We start from the raw sequence: 25887 nt of genomic DNA, 5'->3' as shown, positions 1-25887 counted from the left end.
AAGTGAGCTCATGAAACCAAACTGCTGTTTGTGAGCAGGATGACTCTGTTATTGGACCTGGGGCCCGTTCTTCGTACCGCGCTAAGTGAGTTAGCTGGATTAGATTGTTGACGATTTCGCGTGATCTTGGATCGTTCGGTTCCCCGAAGCTCATCCGGGACTTGCTGTCATAGCAACAGAGCCGTAAGCGTAAACCTGCTCGGGAGCAGGTTTACTTTATGTAAACAGGATTAGATCGCGGCCACGCAGGTATGCCCGCTTCATTTATACGAAAGCAACAGCGATATTCCACCACTGTTTCACCATAAATAAATAACATCAATGTAACTAAAGACAATGCAGCACCTGATCCATTTATTGATTTCACACAGGTCATTTCCTAAAAAAGGGAAATGTACTATTAACATTCTATTACATGTATGTGATTATTACAGATGTAATTCATATTTCAGAGTAGTAATTGCAAATTACTTCGTGTAATCAAGATGAGAGACCACGGCTATAAAAGCGAAGGTGGATTTGGGAAGCCTGTCACAGCCATGTCCTGTCCGTATACCCGAGCCACCCATTGCGGAAGGTGCAAGATTGATAAGGAGAGTCCTCAGAATTCAGCGTATATTGCGGGACAGACAGGATCCTTTAGCTCAGCGCGACAGTGTGCTCATAGAGAGATATCGATTTTCCCGTGAGGATATTATTTACTTAACCAACTTGTTGACGAGGGGGTGCAGGACCACCACCTGTCTTTTGTTGCTCTGCCCTTTTCTTGGTTGCTGTTATAAACAAACAGATTATTCCAGGGTCTCTTTCCAAGAGACGAAAAGCAATATAAGTGATAAATATTACCATTCTGTAGAATATTCTTATATTTCACTTTTACCTGTTCCCATGTTCTAGTGGGTCCTGTTGTGGCTCTAATGTGTAAGGGGATATAATATAACAATATAATATAATGTAATATAATATTGGATAATATAGTGTAATATAATAAATCTATAAATAAATAATAAAGTGACTGAATAGTGGTATTGTCATGCGCTTTGGGTGCCTTGAAAAGCGCTATATCAATCCACTCCATTATTATTGTTATTATTAAATTACTTACGAGTTTGATTAGTCAGCAACTTCCTGCCAGCCCTCGCTCCTTGCTTTTGCAGCCTTTGCAGTGTTCCCTTGCGTTTTAATTAAACTCTGAAACTCCTGAAATCCCTCAATCATGAGTTCTTGCTCTGCTGCCGGAAAATACCGAGCGCGCTCCTTCGACATTTTCGCCGACCAATCAGCGGGTTGCCGATCAATGTTTCTACTATCGATGCGTAGCCCCTTTTACGACACCCAGTGATGTCACATTACTGCGTCCAGCTGTACTAATCGTCAACAGCAGGTGTGTTCGGGGAACCGGATTAGCGAGCTCACGGTTAGCGCGATGGTTTGGTCTTGGATGTGTCATTTGATCTTGGATGTAGTAAGCGACGTACGAAGAACGGGCCCCTGCTCTGTGTTCTACATATGATCAATACTTCAAATATCTGTAAACATCTCATCTTATATTTGTTGCACTTGGTCACATCTGTGTTTAAAAATAGATTTTTAATGTCACTGAGAGTTCTTTTCTACCTTTATTGATTTATTTTGGAATAAATTAAATATAAAGGTGCCAAAAACTGCCTGCAGCTTCAGCTCTGTGACAGGAAACTACTGTCAGGCTCAAAATGACTTCAGATTATTCATCACAGAGTGTTTATGGATCACAGGACACGTTACAGTTTTACTGTTAATGTTTTAGTTTAAAAGAATGACGTGATAAGATCTTACTGTGAATCTGCGCGCTCATTGGCTAATACCCTGAGACTGACAGGTGGTTATCCAATCAGCGTGCGGCCTCACACGGACATAAAACTCTTAAAGTTTGTTTCTGAAGGGATTTTCAGATCAGACCTGATGTTTCTGCCTACAGCCTGTTTACCGATATAATCAATATCAGACATCAGAGCAACAGAAACCTCGGTGATCAGGACGCCGGGACTGAGAACAGGAAGTGGCTCAAACGTCGCACTTTCATAAAGTGAACTCCACTCACAGAGTTTCTGTCGCCATTTTAGTTTTAAAAACACGTCGTGATAAGGGCGGGTCTTACTGTGAACCGGCACGCTCATTGGCTAATAACTTGAGATTGACAAGTCGTTATCCAATGAGCGCGCGGCTTCTCCCAACATAAAGTAGTTTCCTTTGAAAAACCAAAGTCTGATTATTTTTGCCTCCACTGACGGAGCCTGTTGTTCCCGCCACAGAGACACAGTAATGTCAGAGCGGTGTTAACACTCACCTGCCTCAGCACAGCTCTCACTCTCCTCCTGCTCTCTCAGCTAAACTCACTTCCTCTCTACTTACAGGAAACCAGCGCTCAGAGGAGCCGACCGGCCTCACGTTTCACCCACAGACACGAACAGCGTGGAATTATTTTATGTCATAAGAAGAAACATATTCATGTTAACACTCACCTGCCTCAGCTCCACCTTCCTCCTCCTGCTGCTCTGAACGGAGGATCAACACTTTCACTTTCAAGGTTCAAGGTTCTTTATTTGCCACATGCATAGTTATATAAGTATAACACACAGTGAAATGTAGCCTGACACGCTCCTCAACATGTGCAAAAATTGGGGGGGTAGAGGAAGAACATATATATATATATATATATTGGGTGAATGTACAGTAGTAGCAGCAAGCAGGTGAATTCTGTACATTAATATGAATAGACATCTGACTATTTTACAGGATAGACAATATAAACATATTTAAAATTAAAGGAATTTGAAATGTACATTGTTTCACTGCTCCTCCCTAAACACAGAGGATGCTGGGACTTGTAGTTTTTACCTTGTGTGATATTTATGGCTGTGACACTAAATCACAGCACGAAGACTTCCTGCAAACATGTCACAGGCGATAAAAGTTTCACATTAAAGGTGAAGTTATTTTTCTGTCTCATGTTCAATAAACAGTGAGCTGGGAAAACTGAAGAACAGACTTCAGACGTTCCCTGCAGAGTTTCTGCTGCTCGGTCGTCTGCATGTTGCTGAGACTGAGCTGATGATGAAGCTGTGATGGGTTTATGGCACGTTTGGTTCTGGAGAAGAGTTTTACTGCCGGTGCAGGTGAAATGATCAGAGGTTACAGCCTCTGGTTAAAGTGGAGGCAGCGATCAGGACGGCTGAGCAGCAGAGGTCTCGAGGGTCCTAAAGTGTAAAAGCATCAGAATCAGAAAGGGTTTTATTGCCAAATGTTGAGCAGGTTTACAACATTAGGAAATTGCTGCGGTGCTTCAGTGCAAACATACTGTCATAAATTACGCTTAAATAGACATGAAAATAAAAATAAGAATAAGAATTAAAAGAATTAAAAGTAGATAGATATATACATGATATATACATGGTGGTGATATGCAGGTGGTGATCAGTGCCAAACATGGAATGATGCAGTGAACACAGCGTAGGGTGTTAGTGGTGGGAACAGTCATACGGTTATTGTTCATGTGTCCGACAGCAGAGGGGAAGAAACTGTTCTTATGGCGAGAGGTTCTGGTGCGAATGGACCGGAGCCTCCTGCCTGAGGGGAGCAGGTCAAACAGACTGTGTCCAGGGTGAGAAGGGTCAGCTGAGATCCGAGCTGCACGCCCCAGTGTCCTGGAGGTGTATAGGTCCTGCAGAGATGGGAGTCTGCAGCCAATCACCTTCTCAGCAGAGCGCACAACACGCTGCAGTTTCTGTTTGTCCCTGACAGTGGCGCCAGCGTACCACACGGTGATGGAGGAGGTGAGGATGGACTCGATGATTGCAGTGTAGAATTGCATCATCGTCCGTGTTGGCAGGTTGAATTTCTTCAGCTGCCTCAGGAAGTACATCCTCTGCTGGGCTTTCTTAATGACGGAGGTGATGGTGGGCTCCCACTTCAGGTCCTGGGTGATGGTGGTACCCAGGAAGCGGAATGAGTCCACAGAGGTGATGGGGGTGTCAGACAGGATGATGGGGGGGAGTGGAGCTGTGTGCGTCCTGAAGTCCACAATAATCTCCACTGTCTTCTGGGCATTCAGCACCAGGTTGTTGTGGCTGCACCAGGACACCAGACGTTCAACCTCCCTCCTGTAGGCAGACTCATCCCCGTCCGAGATGAGTCCAATAATGGTGGTGTCATCTGTGTTAGTAACACAAAGATGACAGAATGGGATCATCCACACAACACTAACATCTAAATCCACGGCAGGAACTCTTCCAGTGTCCTGAAAAATCTGTGTGCACGATGCTGAGATTAAAATCTGTCTGCTCATCTTAATGCAATATTTACTAAAGTCTGGTAGAAGTTTTACTGATTTCCAGTCCACTTAGCAGACGTGTGGATAGGTGGTGGGTTGTAGAGCAGACTGAAAGCTTTAAGTTCATCCTCTGATTAAAAACTCAGACCCACAGATACAGGAAGTATAACGCTGGTGTAAGAAAGGAAACAGCAACATGGCAGCCATCTTTTTCCTCCCATGATGACCAGTGTCCCAGCAGAAGCTGGGGTTTGTTAGATCCTGTTCGATCCAGAGGAAACAGGCTAAAAGAGTCGATCAGGGGGATCATGGTTTTATTATGTGCTCGTTATGATTGAAGCTCTGGTTGTGTGTTAGAGACAGAACCTGCAGATTCCTCCACTCTGCCTCCTCCTCTGCAGGAATCAGCCTCTTGGCTGGTTTTATTCACCGACGTGAATAAAATCATCAAACTAATCCAAGTTCATTGTGAAATGCCTGAAAATGGAGGAATAAATCTGTCAGTTACCGTATAAAGTTTGAGTTTGTCAGTGTTTTACATGGAGACGGTCGTCAGATGTTGAATGTTTAGCATGAATGTTCCACATCTGGAGAAACCTTCAAGATTAAAGCCAGTGAAAAGTGAAGAGTTTCTGCAGCAGCCGCACTTCCTGCAAATCTGTTCTTTCAAAATAAAGTGAAGAGTCTAAAATTATATTCACGACAGGTTTAAAGGTGAAGGTGGTCACATGGTTTTAGTGGAATGCCTACGTGGGCGCGTCTGAGTGATTTTGATTCAGATTCGTGCAGCGTGGAGCAGTAAACACTTGTTTTTGTTCATCTGGACTCATGAATGATTCCAGTTAGCACATTTCCAGCCAATGAAACGTAACTACAGATGAAGACAAACACATTTAAGCTGCCTGACTCTCGAGTGTGCACAGCAAAATCTCCAGTGTTAAATTAACACTGGAGAGTGTCTATATGGGTCCACACCTCTGAGTGTTAAATACAACACTGTTGAGTGTTAAATTAACACTTTTGACAGTGTTATATGTTTAAAAGTAACCTAGTCAGTTTTGAAGATTAACAAGATAAGAGATAAGATAAGATAAGATAGAACTTTATTAATCCCTTGGGTGGGTTCCTCTGGGAAATTCGATTTCCAAAAAAAGCACAGCAACGACCGAAGTTACAGTTACAGAATTGTTATATATATATATAAATATATATACACACACACACAAACACACACACACACACACACACATATATATAAATACAGAAACAAATATAAATAAAATATACAAAGGGGATAAATAGAATAAATAGGAATAAAAAATAAAAATACAAGTGAATTGCACATTTCAAGTCTTGAGTCTATTGCACTGTTGACTATTTACAAAAAGTATTGCACAAGGTATTGTACAGTGAGGTGAAGAGGCACTACAGCTTAGTTGTTCCCTCCTTTGTCCTCCTGTTTCCCCTCCCTCTCCCCTCCAGAGAGGAGTTAAACAGTCTGATGGCGTGTGGGACAAAGGAGTTTTTAAGTCTGTTAGTTCTTGTCTTTGGGAGAAGCAACCTGTCACTGAACAGACTCTTCTGGTTGTTAATGGCCGTGTGCAGAGGATGCCTGGCATTGTCCATAATGTCCATCAGTTTCTTTAATGTCCTTTTCTCTGCCACTGTCACCAGAGTGTCCAGCTTCATGCCGACCACAGAGCTAGCCCTCCTGATCAATTTCTCCAGCCTGGAGAAATGGCTAACACTGAGCAGTGCTGATTTTCTAACACTGGAAAATAACTCAAAATGTTAGAAATATTCTACACCCCCCCCCCACTGTGAACATGAATTGAATATTCAGAAGACATTTGTTTAAATAGTTCTACAAATCGGAGCTGTTGGTGTGTCCTTGGATTGTGTGGTAATAATATTAGAGCCTGCAATCTTTCTTACTGAATCTCTACTATGAGTCATGTTACCTGAGATTAATTCTATGTTTACCTGTCAGCCTGGACGAATGTGCTGTGTGAAGGAAATTAAATTAAATCAGATCTGAACTGCATACAGTTAAGGAACCTGTTCATATTTGATTGAAATATGAACCAGTGATTTTTTTTGATTGCTGATTCCAAGAGAGTCTTTGTGGAAATCCTGTTTGGCTTTTTGTTATTTTAATTGTCTTTTTCTGTTTTCCAGAACAGTTCGCCACAGTCGCTGTCCACATGGGTCAGTGGGACCAAGAAGCACTCTGCTAATGTGGGACTCTGACCAGCAACATCCAGCAAGACCCAGACAGCGTTTTCTATCTCCCAGCTGGAGTTTTTGTTTGTCTGTGACTAGGGATGGGTATCGAAAACCGGTTCTTGTGGAGAACCGGTTCCCACTGTTTCAATTCCTTGGAACTGTTTGCCATTTTTGCAAACGATTCCCTTATCAATTCCAGTCGCCCCGAATGACGTCACCACATTGCGGAGCATCATTTACCTGGCAGGAAACACGGCGCCTAAGCAGCTCAAACGCTCAAAAGTTTGATTATACTTTACGAGAACGGATGACAACAGGGGAACTTGCAATACTTGCAAAGTGGATATTTCATTTAAGGGAGGAAACACTACGAATATGCAAAAGCATTTGCTCACAAAAGACGCGATGACCTTAAATGAATCTCGTGAATCTCAACCCAGCAGCAGCAGTAACGTTTGCACGTCCTCTCCCGTTAATGCGGCAGGTAAATAATCAACTAACAGTGCATATTATGTTAGCGCGATCTGCCTTATTACAAAACCTGCTATTACTGTGCATTTAGGTGACCATGATGAGAGAGACAGACAGAGTCTGGCTGGCTCAGGTGCTGGCAGTTGTTGCTGCAGTCTACCGGTGTCCTTTCAGGCCAGGATAGACGAAGCAGTGACTAAGTTTGTGGTAAAAGGTTTGCACCCATTTGCCACAGCAGATGCCCCTGATTTTCGGTAAGTGAATGTGTTTAATTGTAGGCAGGGTGTAATGGAGGAGGTCACTTTAAGAGGGATGGACTTGACCTCCTGACTATGAATGATGTAGATGATAAGGTGCTGACTCTATGAATCCACAATCTCAACAGGGTTGTCCGATAAGAACAGATGGCGTATCCACAAAATCCACTGCCACTCAGGTATCTGCCGTTCACTCATTTATTAACAAGAATCCGAAGCACACATCCATAATGTGAGTGAGGGGATTTAACAGGCTGTAAAATGCTATATGCCGTGTGGTGAGTGATGGTGTGGTTTCTGTTGGAAAGAACATAAAAGTCTTCCATAATTATGTGAACAGAGTGAATTAAATGTGTAATACAACAATACAAACAATACTGGATAGTGGAACATTCAACCAAAATAAGGGAGTGTCAACAAATGCTAATTTTACTATTTACATAAATCCTAACTAGGCACTTTACATCAGAGCTAACATGAGAAATTAGTGACGGTCCCTTAATGACCGCACGGCAGAGGCTGCTTCGCAGTAAACGGCAGTAACAATCGGTAAACAAAGTATGCGCCAAGGATTAAACAAGGGAGGATAATGGCCGCAGCAAAGAACAAACACGATAAAACACAGAAACTTACCGTCTCATGGACGCACACCGCTAACAGCATTAGAAGGAACGAAAATCCACACGGTGAGTAAACTCTGCTGACTCTTCCCACCTGCAGCTCCGACCGAACTCTCTGCGTCGACGTGTGCGTAGTGATGAGGTAGAATTGTGTCTTCTGATTGGCGAAGAGAATGGGTTGCCTCACCGCTCATTGGCTAAACGGCAGCAGTATGCTGATATCTTACTCCGCAGATGTGGCTCCGTTCATGAGTTCTGCGAACTGGCTGGCCTTTTGTACACAGGGACATTACTGGATATTCTTGTGTTCTTGCTACAGATTAATTTATGTTATACTTTGTTATTGCTACAGAAGAATATTTATTTTATTATTTTACATTTACAATTTCTTTTCCTGGGGACCCTGTGACACCCCATTGAAGAGCCGTAGGCTGGATCTCTTAAGATCTCACTGCTGTGTTTGTAAGGCCATGTTACTCCTAAATTTATATCTTGTTCAAAGAGAAGCTATAAAACAAAGTTCTAAGCTAATCGACCTTAGTGTTCTCCTTTTTTAAAAAGAATAGATAAAGAATCGAATCGTTAAACAGAATCGAAAATGGAATCAAATCGTGAAAATCTTATCAATACCCACCCCTATCTGTGACTGGAGAGTCAGATTTTTGTTGAGCTTCACACTTGCAGAGGTAAGTCAGTTTGCAGAGATCCCTCCCACCCTGGCTTTTATGTCCTAGATTTCTTATCTGAAACAGTAATATTTCAGTGACTGCTGCTTATACCACACGTTAATACACGCTACTGATCCCTGATAGGAGAATCATCAATTTTGGCAACAAAGAAGCCTGGTGGATGTTTGTTTACAGTCTGATGATGGGACATCATGCTCTGCATCTTCAAAGTTTGCCTCCTCATTATTATTCATACCCAGTAATGTGAAGTATGCTCATATCTACTATAACTGAACCAACCTGGTGCTCTTCATTTATGGAGGCTGTTGAGTCTGAATGTTGTGTATCTCGTGTTCTCTGGGCTTTGTCCTCAGTCTTTTCGCAGGATCAGAAAACAAAACCAGGAGGCGCGTAAATGTTTCTTCTCCATGATGTTTCTTCTGGATGATGATAAGACTGTGACACGGGATGCCACCTTTGGTCTTGTGATGAAGCAAAGGTCAGGAAGAAGTGGGATTAACTGGTACCCACATCTGAGAAGGATGTACAGGGGCACCTGCAGCCAAATCCAAGCTTCAGGTTAGTTGTAGTTGCAGAACGCTATAGACTGAGACAGCTGAGGCATCAAATGTTTGATTAAACGGATGAACAAGAGAAGTTTCTTCCCCATAATTATCACTTCTTTGTCACGGCGGGGTGCGCCGGTGTGTAATGGAAACAGGACCCAAAAGCAGATGAGGACGAGGAGTTGAAGGTTGAACAGAAAAAGTGATCCTTTATTAGATGACGGCAGAAGTAAACCAGGAAACCAAAGTAAACTGACAAGACACTAAGAAACAAAATACTAAACGGTACTGAGACCAAAAACTATAACTATGACTGAGGTGGAAATAAACAGGCTAAGACTATGACTAACGTGGAAATAACAGCCGAAAACTAGACCTATGACTGAGGTGAGGTAAACAGACGACCCGACAATGACATGCAGAAAACAGAGGGCTTAAATACATACATGAGGTGATCAGGGGAAGTGGAGACACATGGGGGAAACAGCTGACTGACATAAACCTAAATGACAGGACCAGGAGGAGGAAAGCTAAATACAATGAACAAAGAACACATGACACTGTCAGAATAAAACGGGAAATACTAAAACTAGACATGACAACACAACTTAACAGACCTAATACGTGAAGAATAATACAAGAACCCAAAACATAGAAAACCAAGGGAACAATAATAAATAACAGCTTAAACTAAAGCTAGATAGGAAATGACACAAAACTAATCACATATCAAAATGAGACAAATACAAAAATGAACTCAGAGCGCTGGGTCAGAGACCCAGCCTGTGACATTCTTAAAATCTGTAGCAACTTCAAGTCTGTCAGCGTGCTGAGCATGCTCAGAATGTGACAATATATTTTTGTTCAATATTTAATTTCTTTCAGTTGCAATTGTTAAATGAAAAAAAAATAAAAAAATATATTCTTATAATTTAGCAAACTAATTTATCAAAAAAAATATACATATATCTGTATTAGTTTTAATAAATGAATTTGACACCTGTATTGAAAATACCATATTGTATTCATACAGAATCAGTTTGGTATCATTGTTTGTCTGATTGTTGAAACTAAGAGCTGCTTTGATCTGTTAAGATCTAAAGTATCCAAAGTTGAGCTCTGATGTTTCTTCACCCCTGTGTGTGTGATATGTGATTCCTACATGCTGGCAGAGCAGAGCGGCAGTTTGTGCTCACAGATGGTGACGGTGTGGAGAGACGGTGGTGTTTCCTCAGAAGAACCAGCAGAGTCACTTGCTGACTGATGTTCGTCTGCACTGCACAGAGGAAATCAGCTGACCGAGGTTTGTCCAGTGACGTGTTATGAAATGTATATTTTGGTTTTATGCTTACAGTTATGATTTTCTTGACAGAGGCTCTGCAGAGGTTAGACAAAGCAGAGAAAACATGTGCTTTACATTTTACTGTGATTTATTGAGATATTTGTTGCCTGATGTTCAGCAGGAATGGAGAAATAGAATCAAAGGGAGATGTTTTTGCTGTTTTTGTAATGATGTAAGTAAATCTTCAATATTATTTATTTGCTTGGTTATATTAGGAGTGTTTCTGAGTGAGGGCGGAGGAGTCATCATCCAGGTAAAGTGACGTAGATCAGTGGATACACTTGTCTCCCCTTTAAAGGAGACGATCCAAGTCATCCTTAAATGTTAGTGCTTTCAAATACACAAACATTTTTAAAGGACAAAAATGAACATCCAACTTTGACTGTAATACAAAATAAATCTTTGCATGTGTGTTTTCAAACTCTCAGATGGGCAGCATATCAGTCTTGGACTGTGTAACCTGCCGGAGCAGCACTGAATGACCACCACACATGAGCATGTTCCTGCAACATTCAGCATCTGATCCTTCATCTGTGTGCTTCTGCTTTTGGTAAGTAGAGTTACCCAACTCCAGTAACTCTAAACACATGCCATCCATTTCTAACGGCCTGGTTACTTCCTGTCAGTTACTTTAGAAACCATGTGGTCACCTGACCTAACACTGTTTCTTCTTCCCCTTAATGTTCAAGTGTCACGTGTCAAACAGCTGGAGAGGAAACTACACCAGTGTACTGGGATGTTTCACCAACACGTGCCAGATGCTGTTCCTTCATGGTGACATCACCAGAGACAGCCCCACCCACCTCAGGACCTCGCCATTGATCATGATGATTATAATGATGACAGCGAGCGGAACTAAGACTGTAAAAATCCACGACCAGAATGTTTCTTTCTAATTATGAATGAATACTGAGAGCCTCTTTCTGTGTTTTGTCTGTTTTGGTTGTTTTTTTTACCTCATTTGTTACTAACAAAGTTCACAAACTCACACAGTTTACATTCTGTATGTTTCCATCTTTACCAGCCACACTCTAACTGCATTTAAGAAAATAATCCTTAGAAATCGTCGTTTTTCTCTTTTGTAATTGATGATAATTCAGTGAATATACTGCACTGCTTCCTTTTATTGCGTCACACATTGCTTTAAGTTTTTCAGTGTCCAGTTATTTTTTACTGCTGTTTGAATTCTCTGTATGTTTGACCCTGTAGACTGTTTGATGGACTGCTCGTCTTCCTGTTTGTTACCGCCGCCTGTTTTTTAATAAAGATTTGGATTTCTGACTTCAACACAGCCTCTGCGTGTCCTCCCTTTGTGTCCTCTTCCTCTGTGAATGTGCTGCATGTGTCACAGATTCCTTTTATTAACAGCTTTCCCACAGTGAGTTGCATCAGCATTCATTCACAGCACATTTCAGAAGGATTCAGATTAATACAGTGATCTTACAGTCAGAATGATCCTGACAGAGTGCCACTGTAAATGATCTTTCATCAGGTCAATTTCAAAGTTCAGTATTTCAAAGCAGGAGTTATGAAGAATCATGCTGGCATTAGGACTAATAATATGTACTTACAAAGTCAAAGTTTTTTAATTATGCTAGAATATTGGAAGACAATCAACTTTTAGTGTTTTCCGCATATTAATTATTCTGAAATAGAGACGGTGACCCTAACTGTACAGAAGCACTAAACAACTGACACTCTAACAGACATCATTGGCCTGAGCTGTCATGCACAGTGAGTCTGATCCTTTGCTGTGAGAGTCTGACAAGCATGTTTCTGGTCAGTTTGGAACAAATAATATCACAATGTTGATCTTTTTTTTCAATATTCCTTCTCTTTTACAATATAAACTGTGATCAAAGGTACTTATGTTCACAGCATGTAACTATACTGACAGTCCAGGGCATTGTGGTCTGTTGAGCTAGGGTTAGGGTTAGCAATTCAGACATATGTAATCAATATTAAACGTCTCTGACGTGGGCCACTGTGTTGGGAAATCCATACCAGGCTGGAAGGAGTCAAGGTAGGTGAGCATCCACGAGAAGACAGCAGATGCATCCTACTAATACTGACAGGACCAGGAGACTCCAGAAACCGAGCATCTTCTCTTCAGTGCCATCCTCTCCTGTCACCCTCTCTGCCCGCAGCTCTTTGAGTATGGGGTAGATAAGGGCGCAGAGAAACCCTTATTACTAATTTGTATTATAATTCAATTTTCATGAAATATTCATATTCAGTATTGGTCCTTTTATATTATAACCACGTATCCACCCAGGCTCATGGTGGGGCAGGGCTCTGTCCTGGGATGCTTGAGTACAAGGTAATGTACACCCTGACCAGGTATCCAGTCTGCCAGAATTGTTTTCAATATTTGGTTCAAAAACATGAGTGACAACAAAAATCCAACTAGGATTCTTGCATATGATGAATGAAGTCTGTCTTTGACTGTATTGTCCAGCTGATCCATCAAACCCCCAGCAGGTGAACCTTATTCATGACATAACACGGCAACAATGTAAAAAATGAAACAGCAACAGTCTAAATGTAAAGTGCATTCTAAACTCCTCTTCAATAAATCATATGCAAAGAGTCATTCAGGACTGTAAAACGTGAACTACAGAACCCAGAGTCTTCATCATTAAATCTCTGGTTGCTTCATTTTTCTATCCTATATCAGATACTTTAAGGTTAGGTTAGGTGAAGTTGCATTCTCATGGTGAGGCAAAGTGCTTTATGTGTGTGTGTGCGTGTCATGAACGGCTATAAAAGGCCTATAATTAAAGAACAAAGCGGGGTTTGAGTTCGAGTTGCGGCAGACTGTCACTACTTGTAAATGGAACGCGGCCTTCCTGCGGCGGACAGCTAATAACAGGAATCGGACGCGGTCCACCCAAGTCCACAGCAACCACCATAGCAACCGCCTAGCATGACCTTAAAAACACATTCTGTCTTCATAACTATCAAAAACATGAAATGATTTGCAAAGTGTGAAAGTGTTACAGCTGCAGAGAGCTATGGCGGTATCTTTGGAAGCTGTTTACATAGCTAATAATATACAATGTAACCATGGAGACAGTCAGTCACGTGAGCTAGCGGTGCATGTTTACTACAGTGAATAAGGTGATTGCGTGCACAGCGTCCACATGCTGCAGAGGGTAAAGACATTACTTCAATATTGTTTTATATTGATGTATATTTGCCTTCTGTTGACCATCACCTCAGGTTCATCATCACAGTTTCAGCAGACAGATGCACACTGTCTAAATATGAACACATTCAAAAACTCATGTCTCAGAAATAAGCACAGCTGTTCATGTTTGTCATTAGAGTTTTATTTGTAAGAAAATTATGAACTTCATATTGTGCATCAAATAAAAGAACATTTCACAACTCTAAGTCAACAGAAACAGGAAACAGAAATGTCTCTAATGTAGACGTGTACAGTGTAGTGTAAGCATTAAAAGATCATAAAGGAAACACTAACATTCATGTGAAACTAATTGTAATAAAAAAAATGAACAGGTGCTTTATAGATGTAAAAGAAAGAATCTGAAAACAACACTTTTTTGGTCTAAGTGATCAAAGTAGAAAACAGAACTGATGTTCAAGAACAAACCGTAGCTGCACTAATATTACACATCTCCATTGTTGTGGTGAACAGACATGTTGCTTTTAAAACCACATGCAGTGTGTGACCGTGACTGTTCACTGAGACCATGAACGCCACTTCGCTGAAGCCTTCGCCTTCTTCTTCTTCTTCTAAATTGGAAGCAGAAGGAGCACGAGCTGCTTTGATCTACTGAAAGGAAAAAGCAGAACATCTGAGCTGAAACCATTAAGACAGGAACAATCATTCAATGCAGTGTCTCACGTATCTTAGCCTGTTACAACTGTTGATTCAAGCTAAATACGGTTAACACACAGTGTCAGGGAGCTCCAGTGTGGGAACTAGTGGCTTTAGGTTTGTAGTCATTTAACTTTCATCCATTCATTCATTTAATTCAGGAGGAAGAAATGCCAGGTTGATGCAGGCTGGTTACATGCATTTGGTCCCATGCTGTCTTTAACTAAATGGCTTGGTTCACTTTATGGCTGGGCTGTATGTGGGGTTATATCATGTTATTTGGGCAGGAGTACCTGTCCCCTGTTAGACTTAGAAAGTTTCTCCATAAGTAGAGTTTCTAACTCTTATAGCACATCTGTGGCTGACAGCTTTTTGGTGGCTCTTTTCTCTTTGTGCTGAACATCAACACTGTTATTTCTTAGACTGTAAGCTTTACTTTAGCACAACCAGTTGTAGAAGCTGCCACTCCAAATGTCTTTTGATAACAAGAAAAAAATACCTTTTCAGTCCACGGCCTGAAGTTCTTCTCTGACATCTTCTGCCATCAGCTTTGTCTGCTGGTTTGAAGACAATAAACCATAAAAAAGATGATTTAGTCACTTTGTCTGCATCATGCAGCTCGAATGTGTCGTGTAACGATGTTGAATAGCCGTCGTTATCCTTCTGCTGTGTCAGTAGGATTGTACTGTACAGCATCTCATTGATATGTGAGGAATGCTAATGTAACACGATAACAGACTTACATCATTAAAACATAAAGGACAGGAGATATTTAGATATTTTTATATTTATATTACATTTTATAGCTGACGGATATTACTAAATAGATAGAATTTACTAAATAGCTGGATGAACATGAAAAATATGTCTATAATAACAAATGACCATGAGAGCCAGTAGAATTAATTCAACTGGACACTCAAACGACGTCCTTAAATGCTCTTTAAGTGGCAGAACAAACGAACAAACACTTAATCGCTTACTTGAGATGAAATCTGCTCAGCTACTTTGAAAACAGCTTCTAACTGGTTCCTCCTTTAACAGGAGGTTTTTCAGACTACATGTAGCTGTCCTCTATGTCAGCTCGCACATTTACATTCATGTCACACTTATTTCTGCTTTCCCATTTTATAATTATTACTTACATTTTGATTAGATACCTTCAGTTTGTAAATGATCAGATTACATAATTGGAATACAATGTATCCAATTCAGGGTTGCGGGAGGATGAAGCCTATCCCAGCTGATACAGGACAAAGACAGGCTGCCAGTTTATCGCAGGGCTAACACAATATGTGTAACAGAAAATCCACTTAAATGTTTGATATTTCTTATAATAAGCATAATTATGACTATTATTTAAAGGTTTCTTTATAAATACATTTTGATTTTTTATAACCTCTAAAATATAAACCTGAGCTGTTAAATTCTGACCTCTGACCTCACTGCAGCTCCTTCTTGGAAGTACGTCTGCTTCTTGTCTTCCCCCAGTGTTGACCGCCTGCCCTTGATATCACGTACTGTACCTGAGGAACAGAAAAGGACAAACACTTGCCTTCATTTAAGAAGTACATTCATACAGAGGTAATCTATGGAATCACACTAGTTCACCCTTTGGGAGAAATCAGTTCCTGTGAAACATTTCTGTATATGAACATCATGTGGAGAATGAATGAAATGAGTTCTTCCGGTGACTCAGCAGTCCCACACTGACAATTGAAATCTAGTTAAACTATTAAGCATATTTGCTCTTCTGAAATCTGTGTTAAACAACAACAAACATAAATTAGTAACAAAAATACAGCTGAGTAGATATTACAAACCACCAGCAGCCATAATGCTAAATTTTAATCTTCAAATGTTTCTGAGCCGTCTTCAACCTGCTTTTAACACATTAAAGTCCCACAGTCAGTGCAGCACTGGTGTCAAGCCAGCCTCCAATTCGAGACTTGCAGTCAAGCCAGCCTCCAGTTTGTTTTACGTTCCCTGTGTATTCAAAGTATTACGGGAATGGATGTGGAAACCGGATTTCAAAATAAAAGCCAACTTCGAGTGAATTAACAGATATGTTTTTTTTTGTTTTTTTTTCTCTTTTCTACTTTCTTTTCTTTCTATTTTTACTGCACTTTACATACGTCAACATGTCAAACTGTTTGCAATCTATCTAAAAAGAAACCAATTCAAAGCACGGGCATGGAGGACTTCCTGGAAAGTTAGCTGGGAATTTTTTGGCTTCAATTTCACACATATTTGAAGTGCTTTGAGGAAGTTGTGCATTTACTGTCTTTTAAGTAACTCACTCTTGGGATCCGCTTGAATGTATGCTAGTTTCTTTCCTAATTAAATCATGTGAATGTCACCTTGTGGCTTGGTATTCTCAGCAAAACCATGCAGGTAGGTGTTGTGGAAAGGACAGAGAGGAGCAGCATTATAAACAGTAGGTGCTGTAAAAGGTGGTGTTTGGCAGGTGAGTCAGTGGCTCCTAATATAGAGCCAAGTAGTAGTTGTGGGTGTTAAGTGTTGGAGGTGTGACTGGACTTTTTTTTTTGTTTTTTTTTGCCTGTCCCGTTTGGCTCTTTTGCCATCAGAATTATTGTCTAAAGGCAAAGAAAGATGCCCAACGGATTTACTTTACCAAATTGACCATCCCAGCCTTGCCGTAATGGTCCATTTGATTCACCTTTTATTGTTTATTTTATTTTCACTTGCTGAATACGGGACAGACTTGACTGGGGGAAAGAAGGGGAGAAAGAAAGAGGGAAAGAGAAACAGCTGAGAAGAGGGACGGGGGAGAAGGGCAAAAAAACAAAAACCAACAGAATGGGCAGAAAAAGAAAAAAAATGCATCTAATTAACAATTAACAGATATGTTAAGAACATAATAACATATAATTTAGGCTTTTTTATTTTATTTTACAAACTCTAATGAACGATCTATATGACACAGCCTTGTACCCTAATTGTGCCCTGTCACTATCAAGGCCATCTTAGTTTGGATTTCAAAGTAAAAGCCCTGTGAATCTTCATTTTTGAACTACTCTTTCAATGACTTCATAATGCTCTGAAAAGCAAAAGTCGTATTTCCAAATACTATTTGAACTTTGTATCAACACTTTCCAACCGCAGTCTTTTTCACAGTGATACCATATCAATATCAAGTCAGTCTGATTTTGCTTTTCATAGTAATGGCCCTTTGAAATTGCCGATATTTGACTTAATCTTCTAACGATTCAAAATGCTCTAAAATGAAAAATTCTTGTTTCCACAGGGTAATTCCACTTTAGATCAACAGTATACAACCCCACAGTGATACCATATCAATATCAAGTAATTCTGATTTTGCTTTCAAAAATAAAAGCCCTTTCAAATTGTCCATAATTGACCTAACTTTTAGTGATTTCAAAATGCTCTAAAATGGAAAGTTCCTGTTTCCACAGGGTAATTCCACCTTAGAATTATTCTGAAATGTTTTTTTATTCTTTCTGTTACTCACATTTATGTTTTGATGTGCAATGGTGTTAGTTTGAATGACATCTCCAAGGCCCTTTAATTTATAATTGTCTTTTTGGTTTTTTCTTTTTACTTTGTTTGTCAAGTATTCACCACATTTGAAACCCACAAAAAAAAGACAATAGTTAACTTTAAAATTAGTACAGAGGTGGACAATAAACTCAGCTGTGGTGTCTTTCGTCTTATGCAGTCAGAGAGATTATTGAATGTTTGGGTGGATGTATTTTCCTCTGTGGTGGGTTACGATGTGCGCCCACCACCCAAGGCTCCGTGGGGCTTGGTGGTGGTGCTAATGTAGGCCCCCGTCCGGATGGGCCTTTGTGGCTTCCAGGGGTGCCTACTTGGGTCAGCGGGGGACCTGGCCCCACGAGAGAGTACTTTGCCTTCACTTCCCTCCCCTCCTCATCCCCACTCCATCACACCGCCACACATGAAGGGCTTTGGGGTACAGTTGTTTCACTGAGGTGGGTGTGAGACATTCCTGCTGTGTCCCCTTCCGACCACCTGTACCTCAATTTTATTCCACAATCTATACATCAACATCACTTGTGCTGGGCATGCTGAATGGCGTCCAAGGGATGGTCTGTGTATTCAACCTCTCCTAAGTTGCCGGTGCCCACGTCTCAATTTTAAATACATGTAGATGGTAATGTTTCTTGGCAGGGGCCGTGCTGACACCAATATTTATTCTCTACTGTTACTTATACTTATCTAGGTTGTGGATGTGATACTTGCTGTTGTGTATTGTGTTATATTTTTGCTTGTTTTCTTTTCTGTTTTTTTCTTCCAGTAGGTAATCCAATGGATTTGTGTCACCGTCCCACATCCCCTCTGTTTTTCCCCATCTTTTGAACGTCTCTTGTCTAAGTCTTAATATTTCCTATCAACCACTTATGTGTATTCCTTTGATAATAACTGCAAATTTAAATTTTACAATAAAATGATTGAATAAATAGAGATATTTTAAAATTTTAATCAAGTGGAGCAATATTGCAAAGCCATAATGGTCCACTTGAAAAAAACAAAATCTGTTGGAGAGCCTATACCGCCCACTACTGGACATGCGAGCTTTGAGTGTCTGACTCTGTCGACATTCCAAAAACTAGAGGTGAAAACATGTCATTTTGAACATAAAAGTCTTGTGCAGAAAAAATGCCGAAGAAGGAGAAGGGGTGAGTTCGTTTTTTAAGTATAAACTTTAAATATTAACTTTTAAAATTTGCTAACAAAGTAGTTCATCTCCAATTACATGTAATTGAGTAATCAAGTCTTGTAGCTAGGGATGGGTACCGGTGTCATAAACGGTAGTAACCAGACCGAAAAGCAGCGCACATTTCAGTGCTTTATTTCGGTGCTTTTTTTTCCTGAGCTGTGATACACTTCTAGCCAATCATTTTATGTTTCTGAGGATAGTAGGCGGGTCCAGGTACGTACGTTCTTTTAGAGCAGAGCTACAGATTAAAAATGCCCAAGACGAAGCGGTCAAAAGTCTGGCTGTACTTCACAGCAAAATATGCAAACTCAGCAGCCTGCAACAAGTGCTTTAAGCTGATACTGTGATACTGTCAAAGGAGGTAACACCTCGAATCTGATGAAACACCTGGCGACGCATAGCGTTTTTTTTAAAAGCCGAGAAATGCACCGTATTTGATAGCTTGCTGCGAGACCTCACACCGAGCGCATCTACTGCGGGTGTGGTGCCTGTTATCGGACCCGGATTTAGCAACATCCCCAAAAACCCGAAGAGTAGAGTCCTGGCCCCTAGCCCTGCCAGTGTAGCAGAAATGATGAGGATGATGATGCAGCAGCAGCCGTTCTTCTCTGCGTGAGTAGCTTAATGTTGTTCGTGTGTAATTTACTTTGAGTAGGCTAACCACGTTATTACATTAATGCACGTAAGGTGAACTAGCAAACATCATCATAGCTACATGCGGCTGTCTTCTTGTTTGATGGCAGATACTCCCTTCACCCTGGCCAAAAAGGCTAAAATGACCAAAGAAAAAGTGGAAAACAGCTAAACATGAGAGGTTTTTGGACAAAGTTTGTGTTTTTTCCATTGTTTAAGCACTGCTTCCAGCCAAGAGTGATACCATATATGCCCCATAGCTGTAGAAAAGGCTAACATTGTTATCTTTTTACAAAAAACCAGCTGAACATGAGTGGTTTTTGGACCAATTTTATGTTCTCCATTCTTTAAGCACCGGTTTGAGCACCGTTTGAGCACCGGCACCGTTTCAAAAGTACCGATTTGGCACCGGTATCGGATAAAACCTAAACGATACCCATCCCTACTTGTAGCCTAGCCTAAGATATTAGCTAGTTTATTTCTGATTGTAAAAATGTCTTTTTTCTTATGTGTAACACTTAAAATTACATTTATTTCACCATATTTTTTCGATAACAGGCTTCGCTATGAGCAAAAACAAAAAAAGATTTGCGCACAGGACTCAGGCAAAGTTGTAGCATACGGCAGAAATTAATTAACACGTGTTCTATAACAGGCACATCTGTTGCTAACAGGCAATGGCTTTTTAACATCAAGTGCTGCACATTTTCTTCAGGGGCATTGCATTTCACAAAAACATGTTCAAATAGTACTTGAATAGAAACAAAGTTGATAGTTTTGTAATTAGTGGCACCGATTTAAAATTGTTCTCAATTCATTGAGAATATTATACATATTCTTTATAAAATGTTATGATTTCAATGATATAAATGACAATGTAATGATTTCTTTTTTACACTTAGAGTCTACCGCTTCTGCTTATTTGGGGTATGTATTTTTTTCTTCTTTTCTTTCATATACATTTTCCACGAAAAATAAAACTGAAAATGCTATATCTTCTGTTTTAGAACAAAAATAAAACGATTACAACCAATGAAATTATTGAAACTGTGGAACAGCTGAAAAAACATGGCATCCAACTGGAGGACCATGCACTTCATAAAGAAGGCCCCTGGGGTCAAGTTTGCCTGACACTTGGTATTCAGAATAATCAAAATAACCGCTACAGAATTTGTGATGCATTTCGTCAGGTTAGTTCTTTTCACTTATTTAAAAAAAAAAAAAATTGTATTAAATTATTTAGTTAAAATCAAATTTATTAAAAATGTATGCCTGTTCTCTACAGAACTTGTCTATACCAGTCAAAGGGGATTCAGATAATGGACAAAAGCCACCAGAGCAGGTTCCATAAATAAAATTCTATGTGTTTGATATCAAATATGTTGGTATACCAAATTTTAGTCAATGTGTTACTGTTGAAATTATCCCTAAAATTAATATTGTTACGGGTAATGTCATTTTCAACAGGAAGAACTATCAGCTGCCGCTTCTCTGTCACCGGACATCTCCTCGCAGGAGGATGGACAGCTGTCTCCTGCGCAGGTCAGTCTGTCTGTACTATCATAATTTCTCCTTAACACTTCCATGTAATTACACTAAAGTTACACCTCTCAACTCATGTAATAGCAACCAGAAGAACTATCAGCTGCCACTTCTCTGTCACCGGACATCTCCTTGGAGGAGGATGGACAGCTGTCTCCTGAGCAGGTCAGTCATTAAAAATGCTTTCACATAAGTTATGATTGGCGCTAGGATCATTGTTTAAATGACCACTTTATGTTACATAAAAAATATTTTTAAAAACACAATATACAATTAAATAAAGAATTTTATCAAATGTTGTAACATAGAATGAAATTTATATTTCATGACACTTCTCAACATGAATTTTTGCTATATATTCTGACATTAGAAACACTGGTTGTTAATATACTTAAAATACACAAGTATTTCAGGTATATTTACTGATATTACGGTAGTTATGTAACATGGACAAAATGTTTTCTCACAAAATAAATTTTTCCTCTTTTTTAGCCTAACAGCAACTCATCTGATGATGGATTCATAAGAATCAGGGTCCCACTTGCAACAAATTTTTTTTTCCTGAAAAGGAAAGAATGGACTAATATAAAAAATAAGAGATCCCAAAGAGGATACAAGGGACTACAGTGGACAAATCTGATTTCAGACGGAATATGGACAGTGTTTCCATATTGTTCCTTTGCCTTCAAAAGGCACAGAGTCAAGGCTTTGGACTCAGTAAGAAAGGGCCCTTTCTTCTGGTGTCTGGGTTACTGCAGTTTTGAGGATTGTCCAGTCACTGTCACTGTCACTGTAGATAATGAAGACGATCTAAAGGCAAAAGTCAATTTTCAAGGTCTCGAGTGTGTGCACAACCACTATGAACTAAGAAGAAGACCTGTAAGAGCTCATAAGAGAGATAAAATTGGCCATGAATTGGAAAAGCAATTACCTAGAGCCATGTATCTGGAAACAATGAGCAAAATGGATGATGATGTTGTGCAATCGGGCTGTAGAGATGAAGTTCCAACCCCTCAAGTGTTGAGAAACATAGCCTTGGAAATCCGAAAGAAAAGTCGTCTTCATCATAATGAGATTATGAGTCTCCAGTTAATGGTGGCAAACAAGAAGAACAACCCAGAGGATGTATTGCAGAAAGTGATGTTACATCCAAAAGGTGTTTTTTTATGGTCTTCCAGGAGCATTGAGATTTTCCAGAGCCGCTGTCGGGAGGACATACTTTATTTGGATGCTACAGGAAGTATCATGAAAAAAAGAAAGGGTTCGCCTCCTTTCTATGTTTACGAACTTGTAGTAAGAAATCCACGGAAAACATCCTCTCCCCTACCAGTGGCTACATATTTAACATGTGACCATACCACTGCCTCAGTTACATGTTTTTTGGAAGCATTTCTGACTGATGTTGCAAGGGCCTTTGGGCGCAAAGCCATGCGTTCACCTTTAATGCTTATGTGTGATGGATCTATGGTCCTAATGCAAGCTATCTGTTTAGCTTTTGCAAAAAAAATCTCTCTGACACAATAAATCATTATTATAACATCGCTTCGGGGAAAGGAAACAAGGAAGACTTCGAGGTTCCAATTCTTCACAGATGCCTTAGTCATGTTATGAAGAATGCCAAGGAGATCTGTAAAAAGTAGTAAGTGTAGTAGAGATGGACCGATCCGATATTATGTATCGGTATCGGTCCGATACTGACCTAAATTACTGGACCGGATATCGGAGAAAAATAAAAAATATAATCTGATCCATTAAATATCACGAAAGCACCTCACAAAACTTGCAACACGCCGTAACTCACCTCAGAACGTTAGCACGTCGGAGCAGTATGCATCATGTGATAGAGCGGCTGTGGCATGCGGGACCTGTCGGTAGTCTGGATAGCATTTGGAGCTTCGCTAGCAACCCGGCATTTCATCTCCGACAAAGTTATCCCGAGAGAAGTAAAGCAAGTGTGTAAGTCCATCTCTGAATGTTTTTAAAGCATTCCTGCATTAAGCTTAACAAACGATATATGGAGCGACTGCCTCTTCTTGCTGCTACTTCAATCATGAAACTGCTTAACGATCAGCTGATCGGCTTTTCTGTCGCGAGTCCGTGTCTCTAGTTTGCTTTTGGCCCACTTTGCACCAGAAAGAGGAAACCAGCGGCTGAACAACAGCAGCACGTTTAAGCTTGATCAGCTGTTGTTAGAATTTATTTATTATTACTTTCTACTCGAGGATCTTTTTCTACGTAGCTGACGCTGGTAACTGTGCAGGGGCGGATCTAGCAAAGTTTAGCCAGGGGGCCGATAGGGCATTAACAGGGAAAAGGGGGCACAAAGACATACTTTTCTTTCTTATTCTCATTTAAAATGTCTAGCTTTTAATAAATAATTATCTGACACCCAAAGTTTTAATTTGATGCAAAATAAATAGAAGTCCATTACTGTATATAGTAACTATTAAGTCTAATATATATACCCTAGTAAGCTATAGTACTTTTTCCTTTGGGAAGGTACCATCTGTGCAGTCTGCAATTTTGTTGAAGAAAGATGTTGAATCTATTTAATATTTCTTGAAAAATAATTGATTTCTGTGCATTTTTTTTCACACTGCATCAAATTAAGGTTGGTTACGTTGATTAAGCATCATGAGGTGGCGTGTGAGGGGTGGTTCCCTATTTTTTATTTATTTATTTTTGTTGTTGCTGGGAGTTGGAACCCTATTAGTTAGGCTGCTTAATATTTATGCTAAGTACTCTTTAAAATACCAGAATAGAGAGGATGGTGTAGGTTTAAGTTTATTAGATTGATCAGTATTGCTGAACTATGAAATATTTTTTTTTGCATACAGGTATAACAGAATAGCTTTAGTGTAGTTGTTGTTTTAAACTTGAGTATGAACTTATACAAAATGCAGCAAGATATTTAAAAAAACCAGTTTTGTTGATTAAAAAACACTATATCGGATTCATATCGGTATCGGCAGATATCCAAATTTATGATATCGGTATCGGTATCGGACATAAAAAAGTGGTATCGTGCCATCTCTAAAGTGTAGTCCTTTTAATATGGTATTCACTTGTTTGTTTTTTATTGTGACATGTGACATGGCATTTCATTTTTCAATTTGGGAAAACATTATTACTGTTTTGGAAACACTTAAAGACAATTTTTTCTTTAACTGCAGTGCACCAAAGAACTACCATCTTGCAATGCACACTTTTGGAGTCTTCACTACTGCAACTTCCTTAAAAGACCTCACTGACATGGTTCAAAGTGCTGCAGTTGTTTTTGGGAGTCCGTGTAGTGGTGAGAATGTCGAAAAACATTTTCACAACCTTCAGTTGTTGATGCAGAAAGCCAATGTTGATGTTGATGGCAATGACAGAAACTCAAAAGCTGATGAGGACCTGAAGGTAAACTGAAGTCAATTTTTATTAAAACTAAAGGCTAAACTTTTGCCTCTTATATATCTTTTTAAATACTTTGGAATAGCATAATAACTGTACCCTCAAACACAATAATAACATGGACTGAACCACCACTCACAACCACTAGCACTTTATATAGCCTCTGTAGAAACTATCTACACCCTCACTTATCTTAACTGCACTACTGTATAGCTCTGTGTAAATAATCATTCTGTACATTCGATAATCTTTAATCCTACAACTGTTTACAACTTGCATAGTTCCCATTTCTGTATAGCTGTATATCCCAGATTCTGTAAAGTTATTTATTTCATATTCTGTATAGTTTTTCATATTTATATCCTGTTCATATCCTGTACATAGCTTGTACTCACTACAGCCTGTACATACTTATAGTTATAGAATATTCACAACATACTTCATACCGTGTACATTATAACATACCATAATAGACCCATTTCTGTAATATACTCACATATCTATATTATTGCTAATATATATTGTAATATATCTATATCACTAAAGCACTTCTGGATGGATGCAAACTGCATTTCGTTGCCCTGTACCTGTGCATGTGCAATGACAATAAAGTTGAATTCTATTCTATTCTATTCTATTCTATAATAATCACAAGTCACAAGTAATTTTAAATGTTTTATACAACATAATGTTGGGTTTTTAGATTATAGATATGAAAGACGAGTGCACACAATGTTCAAATCACATAATTATTCTGTTTTGTCTGTTGGCTAGGGAGTCAAGGGAAACAACCTCTTTGGGAGACATTTTAAGAAGCTCATTTCCAACACATCATTGGAGATGGATGGTGAGGCAAACCCTTACTACAGCAAGGGGCTCATGGAGCACATCAGCAAATATCTTCTTCCTTTTTCTGGATTATGGTCTGCAATAATGTTAGGTAAGCCATTTTAAAGTAGACAAGTAATTAGTTTATAAAATGAAATTACACACATCAATATTATTCTAATCTTCAAAATCCAAAGGTGACCTTGGAAGACATGGCACTGGGAAAATGTATGAGCAGTACCACAACAAATACAATGCCTTAAGAAAGATCAAGAGACAAGTAAGACACATGATTTTTAGTATATATACATATTTGTGTGGTGTGATTGAGAAACGGCGGGTCCAGAGGAGTCATCTGTATTGCAGATCATACAACATTGCACACAACAACAATGTGTATCTTTAAAAAAAAATCACATTTAATGATTTCTTAATTTGATTTTTCAGAATATTACTGAGAAT

General features: G+C 39.6%; 1 protein-coding gene, 2 long non-coding RNA genes and 1 pseudogene across 6 annotated transcripts in view; 2 read left to right on the top strand and 2 right to left on the bottom strand.

Annotated features, from left to right (window-relative positions):
• LOC146548244 (NACHT, LRR and PYD domains-containing protein 12-like) overlaps positions 1–25887 on the bottom strand; it is a 115082-nt gene that overhangs the window by 27708 nt on the left and 61487 nt on the right. The gene's annotated exons all lie outside the window — the stretch shown is intronic.
• Positions 2394–11740, top strand: LOC146548248 (uncharacterized). 4 transcript variants are annotated; one of them, XR_014890890.1, is made up of 8 exons: positions 2394–2566; positions 6488–7019; positions 7098–7260; positions 7392–9130; positions 10290–10420; positions 10675–10712; positions 10888–11009; positions 11149–11740. It is a non-coding gene; the product is annotated as an uncharacterized LOC146548248 (long non-coding RNA). The 4 variants fall into 4 exon arrangements; XR_014890891.1 differs by having other exon boundaries at positions 7098–9130; positions 10295–10420; XR_014890888.1 differs by having other exon boundaries at positions 7098–9130.
• On the bottom strand, positions 13893–15349 carry LOC146548247 (uncharacterized). The gene is made up of 3 exons (XR_014890903.1): positions 15287–15349; positions 14803–14860; positions 13893–14258 (listed from the first exon to the last, which is right to left on the bottom strand). It is a non-coding gene; the product is annotated as an uncharacterized LOC146548247 (long non-coding RNA).
• On the top strand, positions 22135–25883 carry LOC146548246 (uncharacterized; annotated as a pseudogene).

Source organism: Mchenga conophoros, linkage group LG23, assembly GCF_057382185.1.
Source record: "Mchenga conophoros isolate Kocher_MC1m ecotype Shallow Benthic linkage group LG23, M_conophoros_male_GT1.1, whole genome shotgun sequence".
Lineage (NCBI taxonomy): Eukaryota > Metazoa > Chordata > Actinopteri > Cichliformes > Cichlidae > Mchenga > Mchenga conophoros.
This window is presented reverse-complemented; position numbering and strand designations above follow the sequence as displayed.